Genomic DNA, 19127 nt, shown 5'->3' with positions numbered 1-19127 from the left:
TTTTCAAAATGATATATATATATATTAAAATCTCAATGTTTTTATAGATAACTTTTTCTTTTAATGTTAATTTTCGAACATTTTCAATTATTTTTCAATATCACAAAATTTTAAAACTTCTTTATTTTCCTTTTCAAAATATTTGTTTTTTTTTTTGTTAAAGTATCGATTTTTTAATATTGTTTTATCTTGAAAATTTCAATTCTTTCGAACTTCTCCATTTTTATTTTTTTCAATGTATTTTTTTGAACTAGTCAATTTTTATCGAACTTCTCAAATTTTATTTTTTTTTAAAACTACAAACTCTCATTTTCTTTTTTAAATTATTTTCATTTCTAAAGTTGTCAAAATTTTCACATTTTTTAAAAAATCTTTTTAATCTTCCTTTTCAAGATATCATTTTTTTCTTGAAATCAAATTCTTTTTTTTCAAAATTATTAACTTTATTCAATATTCTTTTTTTTCCCTAAAAAATAGATTTTTATTAAATCACGGTTTTTCTTTTTCAAAATCTCATTTTTTCTCAAACATTGTTGAATTTTTTAAACTTCTCAATATTCTTTTTCATGTGATATTACAAATCATTTAAATATTAGTTTTAAATAATAAAAATTAATAATAATTTCCACTCATTTGATATAAAAACAAAATAAAAAATTCTTTGCATTCAATCAATTGTTAAAAAATAATCTTAGATATAAATATGTATAATTAAACCACTGAAATTCTTTTAAAAAATAATACTTAGATTACAAAAAACATAATTTTCCACCATATTCTAAAAAAAAATGAAAAAAAAAATGTTTAAGGCAAAAGTCATTTTACGATAGACCTTTGTCACACCCCAGACTCGGTAACTGGACACACAAGGGACCCGATAGCTGGTTCTGGCCGTAACAGCCTCCGTAGTACCCCATTCTCAGCTCCTGAGGCAGGTTCCGATCCTAGGATCCTACACGGAGGATTTCCATAACAGTATAACCATTTCTAATACGAGCATACCCAAGATTTCCAATGTTTATAACTTTTGATCATATATTAGTTGGACGCACAAGACACGTCGTCGGAATCGCAACGATGATGCGAACAAGATGGCATAGGTCTCGGGCTAATCCGAGTCGTGTTAACGTGACCGGACTTAAGGAGGACCGCAAACACTATCCAAGGGTCATGGGTTGCCAGAATTCGACTGGTAAGACTGTGGGACTAAGAGAAATGAAATACATACCTACACACACATGCACACACAAGAACTTGGGTCAGGTCTTACAACCTCCCCACCAACAAAGAAATTTCATCCTCAAAATTGACAAAATTGGAATAACAAAAATGCATAATCATCATCATATATATCTCAATCATCAATCAATGCAAGCAATCAATCAATGAACAAATGGGGATAACACTATCTAATCTCGGCCTCGTGCCCCCAAGATGCCTCAACCTCCGAATAATGACCCCATTGTATCTTCACCAAGGGAATGACCATGATCCTGAAGACTTGCTCATTCCGATCAAGAATACGAATCGGCTGCTCAATGTAGGAAGCATCCTCATGGACCTCGAGTGGCTGCCAATCATTCACAGGAATAGTGTCCGACCCACATTTTCATAACATAGAAACATGGAATACGTCATGGATCGCGGACAACTCAGGAAGTAAGGCAAGCTTATAGGCCACAGCGCCCACGCGCTCGGTAATTTTAAAAGGTCTAATGAATCTTGGGACAAGTTTGCCCTTCACACTAAAACCAACCACGCCTTTCATAGGCGAGGCCTTGAGATATACCATCTCCTTAACTGCAAACTCGAGAGGTCGATGCCGGCAATCAGTAAAACGCTTCTGCCGGCTCTGATCTATGCACATCCTTTAGTTGATAACATCAATAACCTTTGACGTCTACTGCACAAGCTCCGGACCTAAGAGACGACGCTCTCCAACCTCGGTCCAACAGCTAGGAGATCTGCATGGTCTACCATAAAGTGCCTTAAAAGGAGCCATGGTGATAGTTGCCTGATAGCTATTGTTGTACGCAAACTTACTGAGGCGCAAATGCTCATCCTAACTGCCCGCAAAGTCGATCACACAGGCTCTAAGCATATCCGCAAGGATATGGTTGACCCTTTCTTTCTGCCTATCTGTTTGTGGATGATAAGCGGTGCTGAGATGCAAAATGGCCCCCATTGCCTGCTGGAAACTCATCCAAAAATGAGACATAAATCTGAAGTCTCAATATAAAACGATCGAAATTGGGATGTTGTGCAGTCTCACTATCTCCTCAATAAACACCTTCGTAAGCTGGTCCATAGAACAGGAAGCACGCACCAAAATGAAATGAGCTGACTTCGTCAAACGATCGACAATAACCTAGATGGTATCATGACCGTGCTGAGTCCTCGGCAAACCTACGATGAAGTCCATCGACACATGCTCCCACTTTCACACTGGAACGCTCAACGGCTGCAAGGGACCAGGAGGTCTCTGGTGATCGGCATTGACACGCTGGCATATGTCACACTTGGTTACAAATCTAGCAATCTGGTGCTTCATCCCCTACCAAAATTACTGCCTCCTCATATCACGATACATCTTCGTGGAGCCTAGGTGAATAGTAAGTCTCGATCGATGTGCCTCGGTCATCAGATCATGACGTAACTTTGTCATGTTTAGGACACACAATCGGCCTCTGAAGCATAATCCACCATCAGAACCAATCTGCAAGTCTGACTGCTTCACGGATGCGGCCTCTACTCGTTACTCCTAAAGTAACTTATCCGTCTGCTGAGCCTTGATCACCCTAACCACCAAAGAGGGTTGAATCTACAAGCTCAAAAGCTGAACAATGGAAGATTGCAGACCGAACTCAAAGTTAAACTCTGAAACATTCTTGAGCATCTGCCACTCTCGCACCATTATCTGTGCCACCAGGCCTCGTGACTGATGGCTAAGCACGTTTGCCACCACGTTCACCTTACCCGGGTGGTATTGAAGATCAAAATCATAATCCTTCAATAGCTCTATCCATCGCCTCTGACGTAGGTTTAACTCTGACTGCAAAAATAAATATTTCAAGCTCTTATGATTCGAGAAGAGCTCGAACCTGACCCCATATAGATAATGCCTCCACACCTTCAGTGCGAAGGCAATCGCTGCAAGCTCCAAATCGTGGATGAGGTAGTTTAGCTCATGGACCTTGAGCTGGCACGAGGTGTACGCTACTGGCTTCCCGTGCTACATCAGTACAGCACCTAAGCCAACTCTAGAGGCATCAGTGAAAACAACATAACCCTCACTCCCATCAAGAAGAGTGAGAACAGGAGCAGATGTGAGGCGGTCCTCGCAGGCGTCACTCCAGACGAACACGATGCCCTTCCGCGTCAACGGGTCAGCGGTGCAGTAATACAGGAGAAACCCTCGATAAACCATCGATAGTATCCCACTAGACTAAGGAAGCTACGGATCTCGGATGCATTCATGGGCTGGCCCCATTGACGCACTGCATCAACCTTCGAGGGGTCCATAATAACACCCTCCCTTGCCACCACATGACCGAGGAACTTCACCTTCTCCTGCCAAAACTCGCACTTCTCCAACTTCCCATACAACTGATGGGCACTGAGGGTCTCAAACACAATCTGCAAGTGCTCAAATGGTCCTCTCGAGTCCTCGAATATATAAGAATATCATCAATGAATACCACCACGAACTGATCGAGGAACAGCTGGAAGACCTCATTTATTAGCTGCATGAATACGGCAGGCACATTGGTCAGTCCGAACGACATGACCAGAAACTCGAAGTGACCATAGCGTGTTCAGAAAGCCGTCTTTGGAATGTCCTCCTCTCGGACTCGAATCTGATGGTAATCGGAGTGCAAGTCTATCTTGGAAAAATACTGTGCACCTTGCAACTGGTCGAACAGATCATCAATACGGGGAAGCGGGTATCGGTTCTTGATGGTTACTCTGTTGAGCTGACGATAGTCTACAAAGAGCTGCAACGAGCCATCCTTCTTCTTCACAAACAATATCGGGGCTCCCCAAGGTGAACTACTGGGACGAATGAAACCTAACTCCCGGGGCTCATCCAACTACTCTTATAGTTCCCTCAACTCCAATGATGCCATCCAGTAGGGGGCCTTCAAGATAGGCGTAGTACCGGGCACCAAATCAATCTGAAACTCCACCTGTCGATGCAGTGGCAAACCCGGGATCTCCTAGAACACATCCGGGTACTTGCAAACAACTGGCAGCTGCTCAATACTCCCTACCACAGAATCCTCGATGACAAAAGCCAAGAAACTAGATAACGACTCTCCTCTAGGCTCGGCGAAGAACTAAAATATTGGCAAGCTCGGAATGTGAAACGCAACTGTCCTTGCGGCACAGTCCAAGATGGTACAATACTTTGCAAGCTAGTCTATACCCAGAATAACATCAAAATCGATCATTGGCATCACAAATAGATCGAAAAAAAGGAACATCTAGCCCACTAACATCGGAGAAGAAAGGCAGCGACGGGTCAACATGACAGACTTCCCCATGGGAGTTGAAACTACTAAGGCATCAGACACAGACTTTGACGAAATACCGGTCGATCGATAAAAATGCTTGGCCACAAAAGAATGGGAGGCACCATAATTAAATAAAATGTGGGCAATGCAAGCAGAAACAAGAAGAATACCCTCAACAACTCCACCAGTAGATGATTGCGGGTCTTGGCCTAGCGCCTGATGCGCAGGATAAAATCAGCCTTAAGCTGGTAAGGGGAGCAAACCGAAAGACTGCGAATCCTGAGTATATGCTTGCTGACCCAAGGACTGGACATATGAATATCCCCTCTGTTGTTGTCTCTGCTGGGGAGGTCTACCTGGCTGCCTCTGCTGCTAAGGAGGAACCCTAGGAGCGGCGGGTGGAAGCTGCACTCTCTGCTGCTGTTGTTGCTGAGGAGGATGAGGAGGAGGCCACTGCGGTGGCCTCTGCTATTGTATAGGGAGAGGACAATCACGCCTTCGATGTCCGTGTTGTCCACAACCAAAGTAAACACTGGAAAAGGGGCCAGAAGATGAAGCGGCTAGCAATGCTGCTGATGATGAAGAAGTTACTGTCTGAGCCGCGAGCTGTTTAAACTTTGATCTGCCCCTCTATCTCTGCTAACGGTGCTATATGGAACTGCCGACTGGTGCTCTCCTCTTCTCTCCACTGGAACTCTGCTCTCATGATCTCTGGGTCATAGCTTAGTCCCCCTCATAAACCAATGCCTGATGAACAACCTGATCGAACGTCTCCAAGCAATGTCCCACCACACGGCTATGAAGAGTAGGATGCAAACCAGTCATAAAACAGCGAGCCCTCATCTTCTCATCACTGGTGAGATGACGAGTAAATCTAGACAAGGCTAAGAAACGGGCCTTATACTCTGACACTGATAAGTTACCCTGAACTAGGGTCTCAAACTTTATCGTACTCTGTATCTGAACATGCTTGGGGAAGAATTTCTGGTCAAAATGAACTGCAAATTCCTCCCAAGTCCAAACAAAATCTGGCCCGTCCATCCTGGATATGGACGACTACCAATGACGGGCCTCACCCCGAAGAAGATAGGTCGCAAGGGAAACCCTCTGATCGGCTGGACACTGCATAGTGTCGAAAATCCTCACGATCTTAGTGCTCCATGCCTTGGTGGTAGATGGGTCGGGCTCACCCCTGAATCTCGGAGGGTCATGCTGTCTAAACTCTCTGAAAATAGCGCTACCGGGTGGCAAATCACTCTGATCAGAAACTAGAGTTGCCGCAGGCTGACGAGTCTGTAATGCAGTAATGACAAGCTGCATCAGCTGCTGAAAATGCTTGGCACTTACAAGTACTGTCGAAAAAGTAGGGGCGACACTTGCCTTGGGCAGAGGCACGAGTGCGGCTGACGGAGCAAGAGCCTCTATAATCGGAACAACAGGCTGAGAAGGGGGAATTGGTGGGGGAACTGGAGCAAATGAAGGAACAGGCGCTACATACTCAATAGGAGAAACAGGCTGAATTAGGACCTCGAGAATCGGATCCTCTATGACGAGAGAGGGATGCGCTTGAGTAGAACGGATATCATGAGTGCCTCTACCACAGGCACCTCGGCCACGGGTGCCACGACCACGGGTGCCACATCTAGGAGGCATCGTCCACAAAATAATGACAACGCAAGGAATCAAGACAATTATAGGCTCAATATGGAGTGAAAGGAAGGGTCTCAGGACACTACTTGTCCTATGCTATTAGCAAACATACGATGTTATCCCGAGTTATTCTAGAATTACTTGTTATGCTCTGATACCAACTCCTGTCACGCCCCAGACTCGATAACCGGACACACAAGGTACTTGATAGCCAGTTCTGGCCACAACAGCCTTTGCAGTACCCCATTCTCGGCTCCTGAGGAAGGTTCCGATCCTGGGATCCAATAAGGAGGATTTCCATAATAGTATAACCATTTCAAATATGAGCATACCCAAGATCACAACAAGTAAATCTCGAAAATAACAAAGGGGTATGAAATGGCCAAGCTATATGTCCTAGAGGGGGGGGTGAATAGGACTATGCCAAATTAAATTTAAATACAGCGGAATATGAAACAAAGAATATATAACACTATACACCAATCACAGTATAGGAATGGAAAGCAACCTAAAATAGAGAAATAGAAACAAAAATTGTTCTAAGGACAACCTTACACCAAAAACCAAAGTTTATGGTAGGACAACCTTATTTCTAGAACAAATAGAGAAACTAAAGCTCAACGTAATAAAGAGGTAGCAAAAATATAATGCTGAAATGTAAATCTAAATTATTACAACATTACCCACTGTGCTTGAAATGTAAAATTTACAACATTCTCATCCACACATATATTCCACAATTCTGAATGATAAAAGATAGGAAATATAAATCACGCATCAATAACACAAAGAATTATAGTGGTTCGCCTGTGTGTTCACCAACTGTTAAACAACAACCATACAGAATGCTACTCCACTCCTAACATCCTCACACAGGGGATATTAGCGTTCACTATCAAATAGGTTTTCACAGGTTCACCCAAAACCTTCACAATTGTGTCTTTTTCAAAGGGCTTACACAATTCAAAAACCCTCACTTCTGAGTTTTCTAGCTCTCCTCAGATAACCAACAACTTTGAGATTTTTTTGGCTTAACCTCAAATAAAACCAAACAATGTAAATTACACAAATTGTAAAATACTTGAATTTCTCCTTCGTTGTAGCAGCCCAGAAGAACCAAGTCGGAGTAGAGATTTGAATGTCAAAGTTCAATGTCCAATACTCACTTTATAATGGTTCTAGGTTCTAATAGATTTTAAATTAAAACATAAGGGCTAGCTCTAATTGATTTTGATTCCAGACAAAAGAAAACAACTATTCCTCTTTTCAGATTAGATTGGAATGCAAGAAACAAAATCAATTAACAAAGCTAAAGAAAGAGAATATTAAATATGCACACTTAGCTTAAATGGAGCACCGACTTATCTCTCAGAAGACCGAATTAAATTAACTTGAATTGCTTAATTTATTTAGAGATTCGTGCTCTATTTATATATGAACAAATCACACCTTCGACTGGTCTAAGGACTTCTACAACTGGTCGTAGAACCAACAAATATTTACAAATTTGGGCACGATAAGATTCGGCAGTTTCATGACTGGTCATAGGTTTCCTTCGACTGTTCGTAGGTCTCATTCGACCGGTCGTAGGATCCCTTCGACTGGTCGTAGGTGGCCTAATTTCAACATGGTTCTTTAAGTCGTAGGTCTACGACAGGTCGAAGATGCAGTTGACACTGTTCCTACGACTGGTCGAACAATCCCCAGGACTAGTTGAAGCCTAACAAAAAAAATTTGATTTTTCTAACAAACTTACGACTGATCCAGGAATTTCTTAGACAGGTCGAAGCAGTGCTAGGACTAGTCGAACAAAGTCCAGGACTAGTCTTAGAATAGACCAAACTCACTTATATAAAACATATGAATTATGTATCTGGAATGACTTACTTTAAAGGTTAACCTAAGGTCAGTCATACCTCAATAGTGAAGTAAGGACATTAAACATAGGAGACAAGTGACCTTTAAAAGTAGCAAAGCTTGAAGTCTTGCTGTCGTTTAAACTTGAAAGCTTCTTGAGATCTTGAGGTTGAACTTTTAACCTTCTTAAGATTTTGAGATTGAACTTGAAAGCTTCTCGAGATTCTTGACTTGTGAACAGAGCTTGTTAAACTAAGTTGATCTTGAGTAAAGCATTGTTCTTTACAGATGCAAGCTTCATAGTAGTGTCTTTGCACCACAAATTTGATGACACAAAGGGCTATAAAATATAGCACTTACAATCTCTCCTTTTGTCAAATTAGTGACAAAACACACTTTTAAGATATGTTACATAACATAGAATATCTGATTAAAGAATCATGCACTAGTTGTTATATCTGATTAAAGAATTATGCGCTAGTTGTTATCAACTGGCATCCTGCAGACTTGTAAATCAATACTCAGTCCACCTCTGCTCACACCTCAGCATATACTCCCCCTGAGTAACATACTCTCATGACAATATCCATATACAATCCATACTCCCCCTTTTTGTCACAATAAGATAAAGGAAGCACAAAATAGATGGCTGAGGAGAAATAATCAATGAGAAATATGACAGGTAACTAGTCAAGATATGAGAACATAGCATAAGCAACACACATAATTCATAAATTGAGCTAAGTTAAAGAGAGTGACAAACTCAAAAACTAGTTAGGAGTAATAAAGTTATTACAGACCAGTAATCTTAAAAATACTAATCTGACCTAGATGAAGGAGCAGGAATGGAAGGATCAAGTTGATGTATTCCTTAGTTCAAGTACCTAAGATATTTGCGCATATATTTGAACTGTAAATCATGGGCAACAGACATGTTTTCCATCTTAACATTTAGATTCTCAACTTTATCTTCCAATGCACTCAGACATGCATCAAATGAAGAAGGCTCATAATCTGGATCATTTGTAGAATCAGACTCAAGCTCTTCAAAAATATTATCCATGTTAATATCATCAGGAGGAAGATCACTAGCTTCTTCCTCATGTTCAGCTTCAGCACTGCCAACACCATCACCTTAGCCAGGAAGGAAATCCAGCTTTATCTTATTGATATTGGAATTGATAAATATTAGATAATGGATAGGGGCCTCTCTAACCGGCATGTCGATTAACATGTGTAGCCAACACAGTCATCAAATATCCAAAAGGAATGTCACTGTGACTAGGATGGAGTTGAAACTAAATGATGAAGTGACAAATCAAGGATAGTAAACAAATGTTAATACCACTGACAACAGAATGAAGAATACGAACCATGAAGGAGGTCAATTCAGATTTATTACCCGACCGAGGATACAAATCAGACATAAAGATTTTGTGAAGAACTCTGTATTTGGGTAACAAATATTTTGAAGGAAGCGCATTCCCTTTATGCGTCCATTGTACATCCAAATTGCATAAGTCTTTAGTCAGCATACGTTTTTCAGCGGCAGAGGGTTTATCAGATAAAATATGGATGGGAATACCCTCATCATTCACTGGAATATCCATAAAGGCTAAAATCAGATGACGATCAACTTCAAATGGCCCTTCTCTTGTGGAGATAGAAAAAGTTAAAATTTTCAGTGAGAAAGCACATATGCATGCAAACATAGATTGAGCAATGAACCGGTATGCTGGCCCACCCCAAGGCAATAAGTTATTCCAACATATAGATTGGAGCATAAGAAAAATACAGAAAGGAGCAATATGATTAATATCTACTGGATGCTCAACAATAACATTACGCAATCTTATGTCCCGAACATAAGATGGATTGTCCTCAGGAGCCCTAAGATGACGCTTAGGGATAGGGGCTGATCTGGAAGAAGAAGACGGACCATGGGATGTTGATTTTCTTCCTTTAGAAGCCATATGCAACAAAGATTTCAAGAATATAAAGGGTTACAAAGGATTGAGAAAAGGGTTTTCTCAAATCAGATTTTTCAAAAGAAAAACCCCAAATCTCAACTAAATTCAAAATAAACAACTCTAAGAGAGAAATAAAAGCAATCTAGATACAAATCTACAAGCAAAATATAAATAGAGTACTAACCTTAAAGATTTTGGAAGATGGGTTCGACTAGTCGTGCGTCGGCTTGTTGGAGAGTGAAGTTAAAATGAAAAAGAAGATGGTTTCCCCTAAATTTTAAGTGAATCCATGCGATTCATGACTGGTCGTGGATATACACGACCGGTCATAGCACGACTGGTCGAGTACAAGCCAAAAAATCTAATTTTTGTATATTTTTTAATATTTGAAAACTAAACTAGCAAATATATACAATATGATACAAATAGGCATAATTTGTCATTTTAAAATGCACATGTCGAGATCAAATTTCATTTTATTAAACCTGCTTTTGTCGAGCGGTTTAGTGAAAATATCAGCACGTTGATTCTCGGTAGGGATATATTCCAAAGATATAAGCTTTTCTTCAACTAATTTTCCGAATATAATGAAATCTAATATCAATGTGCTTAGTACGAGAATGCTAAATTGGATTTTTTAAAATATTTATGGCACTGGAATTATCACAATATAATAACATAGAATCCTGTTTAATTCCATAATCACTTAGCATACGTTTCATCCAAACAAGCTGTGTACACGCATTACCAGCTGCGATATATTCAGCTTCAGCTATTGAAAGTGATATAGAACCAGTTTCGATATAAAAACAACCACCGCTGGTTGATTTTCAATCATCAAGATTACCAGCCCAGTCAGCATCCGAGTACCCAGCTAATTGAACACTAGTCTCATGTGGATACCAGAGACTGAGATTAACAGTAGTTGCGACATATCGTATAATCCGCTTGACATCAGTCAAGTGCGACTCTTTAGGTTCAGACTGATATTTAGCGCAAATACCAACACTTAGAGCGATATCGGGTCTACTAACAGTTAAATATAATAGACTACCAATCATACTCCGATATAGTTTCGGATCCACATTTTTACCTGCAGAATCTTTTGAGAGTTTCAAGGTTGTACTCATAGGAGTATCAAAGTTCTTACCATTCTCAAATCCAAATCTCTTAATCAAGTTCATAGCATATTTAGATTAAGAAATGAACATTCCATCAGGTTTTTGTTTTACTTGTAACCCAAGGAAATAATTCAGTTCCCCAACCAAGCTCATTTCAAACTAAGATTTCATCAAATCTGCAAACTCAATAGTCATGTCAGTACAGACAGATACATAAATGATATCATCAATATAGATTTGTACTAATAAGATGTGATCCTTATGTTTTTTAAAAAATAAAGTTTTATCAGCACATCCCATTTGAAAATTATGACTTAATAGAAACTTTGTTAGTTTCTCGTATCATGCCTTAGGAGCTTGTTTTAAATCGTAAAGTGCCTTTTTAAGACGATACACATGATCAGCATTTTTGGGGTCTTCAAAACCCATTGGTTGTTCAACATAAACTTCCTCATGCAGATCGCCATTTAAGACGATACACATGATCAGCATTTAGATGAAGTATCAGATTTATCAATTACTAGTATTTCATCATTATCTAAACTTGAGACTGGTGTATTTAAGTGATCATCAATGACTACATTGATAGACTCTTGAATCACACCGGTCCTTTTGTTCAGAATCCTATAAGCTCGACTGTTTAAAGAGTATCCTAAAAAGATCCCCTCATCACTCATCGTATCAAACTTTCCCAAATGTTCACGATCTCGTAAAATATAGCACTTGCTGCCAAAAACTCGAAAGTATTTAACAGTAGGCTTTTTATCGAACCACATTTCGTAAGCCATTTTATTATTACCTTTACTAATGTAAACCCGGTTAATAATATAGCAAGTTGTATTGACTACTTCAGCCCAAAGATTCTTAGAGAGCTTCATACTATTCAACATGACATTAGCCATTTCTTGAAGCACTCTATTTTTCCTTTCAACTATACCATTTTGTTGTGGAGTTTTGGGCACTGAGAATTCATGTAATATTCCTTGGTCGCTACAGAACTTCTCAAAACCGCTATTCTCAAATTCAGATCCATGATCACTACGAATCTTACTGACTTGAGAACCTTTTTCAGTTTGAATCCTTTTGAGAACCTTTTTTACTTCTTCAAAGGTTTCTGATTTGTCCCTTAAGAAGACAACCCATGTATATCTGGTAAAGTCACTATTACCAAAATATATCTTTTGCCACCTCAACTTTCCATCCTGGTAGGTCCTACTAGATCCATATGGAGAAGCTCGAGTGGTCTTGATGTGGTATTGGAATTCACCTTTTTGTGTGAGTTCCTTGTTTGTTTGCCAATCTAGCATTCACCACATATTTTATCTAATTTTTGTAGTTTGGATAGACCTCTTATAAGTTCCCATTTGCTCAATTTATATAAATTTCGGTAGTGTACGTGTCTAAGATGTTTGTGCCACAAATCAGTCTTGTCAGTTTGGACCATGTAACATGATTGATTAGATGAGCTGGATTCACTAACAATATAGCAGTTTTCAGACGTTCTACATCCAGTTAGTATTAATGAACCCTTGCTATTTAGAATCTCACAGCTTTGATTAGAAAACAGTACACTATGGTTATTATCACAAATCTGAGATATGCTTAGAAGATTATGTTTCAGTCCTTCAACATACAACACATTTTTAATCAAAGGAAGGTTATAGAGTTAAACCGTACCTTGGCCCATAATCTTACAGTTGCTGCCATCTCCAAATGTGACTGAACCGTCAGTCATGTCTTTTAGATCGGTGAATAAAGCCTTGTCGCCTGTCATATGCTTAGAGCATCCACTATCTAGGTACCACTTAGAATGGCTTTTTTCTTTTAAAGCGGTGTGGGCAACCAAGCAAGTGACCTTTGGAACCCATTTCATAACCATTTTGGGTTTAAGAGGATAGCAGGTCTTCTTTCGATTGTAAGAGTTATAAGTATGACCTAGTGAGTTAGACTTTAGAAGCTCCTTAAGTAGATCAACTATCTTTTCTGCCAAAGGACTTTGGTTTTTCTTTTTATAGTTGATATGTCTTTTAGGTTTTTGAAAAGATTTAAAGTTTTTAGAAAACATTTGATCTTTTCCTTTTGAGTTTAAGATCTCTCCCTTTACAAACGTGGGAGAAGTATTCTTCGGTTTAAGAGGAACACTCTTGTCATAGCCCAGACCGGATCGATCGCCACATTTTCTCGATCCAGATAAGAGTTTTTCTAATTTAGGATCACCTTGGGCATATTTCCAGGTTTCCTTTAAACTCAAGAGAGAAGAGACTTCATGTTTTAGTTGTTCGTTTTCAGATTTAAGATTTTCAAACTGGGAGGTTTTAAAATCTAAATCGCATTTTGTCTTTTCAATACAGTCTGAAATATGTAACTTTTCTAAAACAAGAGATTCATAAATTTTCTTGAGTTTAGAAAATTTCTCTTTTTGAAGTTTCAATTTCACAGCAATTTTACAACTTTCCTTGTATAGGGCATTGTAAGCATCTTGAATATCATCTTCATTTTCATATTCACTATTTAGATTTTCTTCATTAGTCGAGTCATCATTATCTGAAAAAGTGAATTTGGCTAGAGTCATAAGGGCCTTAACATCACACCCTGACTCAGTTTCAGAATCTTCTGATTCAGAAGAGACTTCAGAATCAGAGGACTTATCCCAAGTAGCCATCATACTTTTCTTTTTTGACATGCCCTTATTAGGACATTTATTAGCCAAATGCCCATACTCATGGCAGTTGTAACATTGACTGTCTTTTAAAGATTTCTAGTTTTAGGTTTAGGTTTCTTTTTATCAAATTCTTTTTGAAAATCAACCCTCTTTTTACTTTTAAAAATTTTATAAAATCTCTTTGCCAAAAGAGCCTTATCATCCTCAGAGTTTTCTAAACCAAAGTTTAAATCATTTTCATGAAAACCATTTTTAGAAGTTTTTAAAGCAATAGATTTACCTTTTGGAGCTTTAAAGGTTAACTCATAAGTCTGTAATGAACCAACTAATTCCTCAACCTTCATATTGTCCATATCATGAAGTTCCTGGATTGCGGTTACTTTAGAATTGAACCGTTCAGGAAGTGAGCATAGTATTTTAGCACATATCTTGCTTTCAAGAATTTTATTGCCTAGACTCCACATAGAGTTTACAATATCATTTAATCTCGTATAGAAGTCCATGAACATTTCATTTTCTTCCATATGTATTTCCTCAAATTTAGTTGTAAGGATTTGTATCTTAGATTTTTTGACAATTGAAGTACCCTTGTGTGTCATTTCCAATATATCCCAAGCATGTTTTGCAGAATCACATGATATAATTCTTTTGAATTCATCCAGTGATAGTGCACAAGTAATTGCATTTAGTGCTTTAGCATTTGCACTACTCTCAGTTTTCTAGAGTGTGGTCCAAGAGAAATACAGTGTAATTTTCATAGATTTTGAACCATTAATCCCAATTACTTCAGTGATAGGAGGGGTCCATTCATTCACTGTGGATAGCTAAATACTTTCATCCATGGATTTGAGGAAGATCCTTATCCCGGCTTTCCAATAAGCATAGTTGGAGCCATCAAAGGGTGGAGGCCTAATGACTAACAGGCTATCAAAATTTGACATCTTTTATATAGCTGAGATCGTTAGCTCAGGAATTAAATCCAAATAAAAAGCAATAAGAGTGAGCTATTAGGCTCTGATACCACATGAAATGGCCAAGCTATATGTCCTAGAGGGGGAGAGGGGGGGGGGGGGGTGAATAGGACTATACCAAATTAAATTTAAATAGAACAGAATATGAAACAAAGAATATATAGCACTATACACCAATCACAGTATAGGAACGGAAAGCAACCTAAAATAGAGAAATAGAAACAAAAATTATTCTAAGGACAACCTTACACCAAAAACCAAAGTTTATGGTAGGACAACCTTATTTCTAGAACAAATAGAGAAACTGAAGCACAACATAATAAAAAGATAGCAAAAATATAATGCTGAAATGTAAATCTAAATTATTACAACATTCCCCATTGTGCTTGAAATGTAAAATTTACAACATTCTCATCCACACATACATTCCACAATTCTAAATGATAAAAGATAGGAGATATAAATCACACATCCACAACACGAAGAATTATAGTGGTTCGCCTGTGTGTTCACCAACTGTTAAACAACAGCCACATAGAATGCTACTCCACACCTAATATCCTCACACAAGGGATATTAGCGTTCACTATCAAATAGGTTTTCACAGGTTCACCTAAAACCTTCACAATTGTGTCTTTTTGAAAGGGCTTACACAATTCAAAAACCCTCACTTTTGAGTTGTTTAGATCTCCTCAGATAACCAACAACTTTAAGATTTTTCTGGCTTAACCTCAAATAAAACCAAACAATGTAAATTACACAAATTGTAAAATACTTTATTTTCTCCTTCATTGTAGCAGCCCAGAAGAACCAAGTCGGAGTAGAGATTTGAATGTCAAAGTTCAATGTCCAATACTCACTTTATAATGGTTTTAGGTTCTAATAGATTTTAAATTAAAACAAAAGGGCTAGCTCTAATTGATTTTGATTTCAGAAAAAGGAAAACAACAATTCCTCTTTTCAAATTAGATTGGATTGCAAGAAACAAAATCAATTAACAAATCTAAAGAAAGAGAATATTAAATATGCACACTTAGCTTAAATGGAGCACCGACTTATCTCTCAGAAAATCGAATTAAATTAACTTGAATTGCTTAATTTATTCAGAGATTCGTGCTCTATTTATAGGTGAGAAAATCACACCTTCGACTGGTCTAAGGACCTCTACGACTGGTCGTAGAACCAACAGAAATTTGAAAATTCAGGCGCGATAAGATTTGGCAGTTTCACGACTGGTCGTAGGTGGCCTAATTTCAACGCTATTCTTTGAGTTGTAGGTCTACGACTGGTCAAAGATGGAGTCGACACTGTTCCTATGACTGGTCAAACAGTCCCCGGGACTGGTCAAAGCCTAACAGAAAATTTTCAATTTTTGTAACAAACTTATGACTAATTTAGGAATTTCTTAGACAGGTCGAAGCAGTGCTAGGACTTGTCGAACAAAGTCCAGAACTAGTCTTAGAACAGACCAAACTCACTTATATAAAACATATGAATTATGTATCCAGAATGACCTACTCTAAAGGTCAACCTAAGGTTAGTCATACCTCAATAGTGAAGTAAGGACATTGAACATAGCAGATAAGTGACCTTTGAAAGTAGCAAAGCTTGAAGTCTTGCTGTCGTTTAAACTTGAAAGCTTCTTGAGATCTTGAGGTTGAACTTGAAAGCTTCTTGAGATTTTGAGATTGAACTTGAAAGCTTCTTGAGATTCTTGACTTGTGAACAGAGCTTGTTAAACTAAGTTGATCTTGAGTAGAGCATTGTTCTTTACAGATGCAAGCTTCATAGTAGTGTCTTTGGCATCACAAATTTGACAACACAAAGGGCTATAAACTATAGGCACTTATAGGGTATATCACAAAATCCAATGTAAATTTGAACTTTTATAAGTACACAGCAGAAAGGAATACATCAGATAGCAAAGAAGTAGGAAAAAGATCTGCAACTTTGGGGATCCTCGTCTCGACTCTAAACCAAGCTCTGCCATTGCGATGCCGATCTAGGATCTCCTGCACACATCAATCGTGCATAAGTTTATAGAAGCTTAGAGGATGGTGAAGGTGTGTGATAATAGTGTGCAGAAGAACAATAGGAGATATAAGAAGGGACACATGATCAATGATAATATCGATAGCCTTATCGAGGCTTATTATGAATAGAATGCAATGAGTACTGGGCGCCGTACTAAGGCGATATATAAAAGGGACTTAAGTAGCCGATGCGAATGCAATGCGAAGTGATGCCATTGCTCATATTCAATCCATATATTAAGTACATTTCTAATCATAGGGAAATCTCCAGGGTCTAGTACACTGTTGAATGACTGCCACTCTCCAGACCCGCATAGTCAAATGAGCGTAAGAGACCTCACTACCCACTTGTGGATAACCAAACACTAATAAGGCTTGATGGCAGTAGACCCATTTATGAGCTGGTCAGACTCAGCCTAACAATGCCTCCGTACACCAGGAGGGTAAGGCCACATCCCTACCCAACCGACTACATGACAGTGGGAGTCGCGGCCTAACGGTATAAGGCCCTCATGCGCTCATAGTGTCCACTCGGTCACGAGTTGGGGAAGATCCTTGGTACCATGGAAGTTTTGGGAATTTCACCCACGGTCATCCTATGCACCCTGTATGCTTAAGTAACATTTCCAGTGTCTACACATACGGCCATCCACGAATGTCCCTGTGGAGGTGAGGCCCTGATGAAGTAAGGGCGGATCATCATGAAATGTGATGTCAATGCATGAGTCATGCAAACAGATCATGCACTAGCTTCAAACACTCGATGTGCACAAGGGGAGACACTCCATCCCTTTATCATGTCAACCAATGACTACACACAATGCAATCCATTCATGCAGATGATGCATATGGGTCATAATGGTGTAAGTATGCTACTCGACGATGATGATGTGGATCATACTCCTCCTTCCCAAGGAGGGACAGGGTCTAAAAACATAAACAAGTACTCTAAGGAGAAGTCCTCTAGTAGGGGCCCAATACTTTGGGGTAGCCCATAAGCTAAGAGGGTCATAAAAACCCAAGGAAGAAGCGGTCCTACCCAAGGTGGGCCTTCAACCACCTATAGGAATCCTATGGGCCTACCTTAGGGCCAATAAGGAGGACATCCAACCTCAATTGGGTCCGAAAAGGTAGCCCACTACCTACACGCATATAAAGCAAAGCCCAAGGCCTAAGCAATCCATGGCCTAGTAGGCCATACACTAAGCCCAATACTTAGGCAACATGGTGGGCCCTTAAGCAAGGTATGGGCCCAACCATAAAGATCATGAATCCACTCATCGTGGTTGGCCTAATGGGCAGCCCATTATTCCAACCATGTGGGCAATTCTTATGTTTGAATCAAGTGAGTTGGGCCTCACATCTTGGCCCAAGTATGGGGTTAATTTAATGGGCAACCAGGGGCCCAAATACTTGAGTATTTTGGCCCATAAAACCCATCCCAATAGTGTATTAAATATAGGCCCAAAGGTCAGGGGCTATAAAGAAAGTTCCAGGACAATGGGCCTAATAAACTTAACAAATAACTATAAATATTGGTCCAATAAAAACCCAATTAGAATGGGCCTTAAGTATGCACTAATTAAGCCTAAAATCTAATTAAAAATAGGGCAAGATATGTGTAATAATGTCCTCAAATTTGGTGGGCTATACTGCCCCAAAACATACATTTGTGGGTAGCAACCTTAGGCCTAGTGCTGAAATTCCAGCCCACCCACTATCTGGGCTTGCTGGAAATTCAATAAAAATTTATTTATACAATTATTTTAATCTTTAGTGGCCCATATAAGTCACAAAGTTGTCCCACCAGATGAAGGAGTGAATAAAACACATAAATTAGGTGTGTCATGCTGCTGGACTGGACGTTCAGCAGTAGCCTAATGGGCTGGGCATCCCATGGTGGGTGGTCCAAGGGTTGGGACGTCCCCTCCTTAAAGCACATCAAAGTGGGTCCCACATGTGGACATTACACAAGGGAGATGGCCACACACATGTGGTCTACAACATGGAGAATGGCATGGACAAAACACACATTATAGTGGGCCTTAGGAGGGTGGACGGTCAGCCCATGGCTTGACGCTAGCCCTGCTGGAACGTCCAACTATGGGCTGCCATTCTAGCAGCCATACTTCTATTTTCGGAGGTGAAATTGGTGGCCCACATCCCCAAGGTGGGTCCCAACATGATGGGTCACAAGATGGGCCATTTGAAGAGCCATAAGCTCAAGCAAATCATGGAGAAATCTTATGGGCAGCAAGTTAGAAATTTAAAATTCTGCTGTATAAAACATTGCTGTCCATACAATATACCCAAACTTCACCTAGGAGAGGAGGGATGAGTGTTTGACAT

The sequence above is a fragment of the Magnolia sinica genome, chromosome 1, assembly GCF_029962835.1.
Source record: "Magnolia sinica isolate HGM2019 chromosome 1, MsV1, whole genome shotgun sequence".
In the NCBI taxonomy this organism is placed as follows: domain Eukaryota; kingdom Viridiplantae; phylum Streptophyta; class Magnoliopsida; order Magnoliales; family Magnoliaceae; genus Magnolia; species Magnolia sinica.
The sequence above is the reverse complement of the archived record's forward strand: the minus strand, read 5'-3'. Positions refer to the sequence as shown.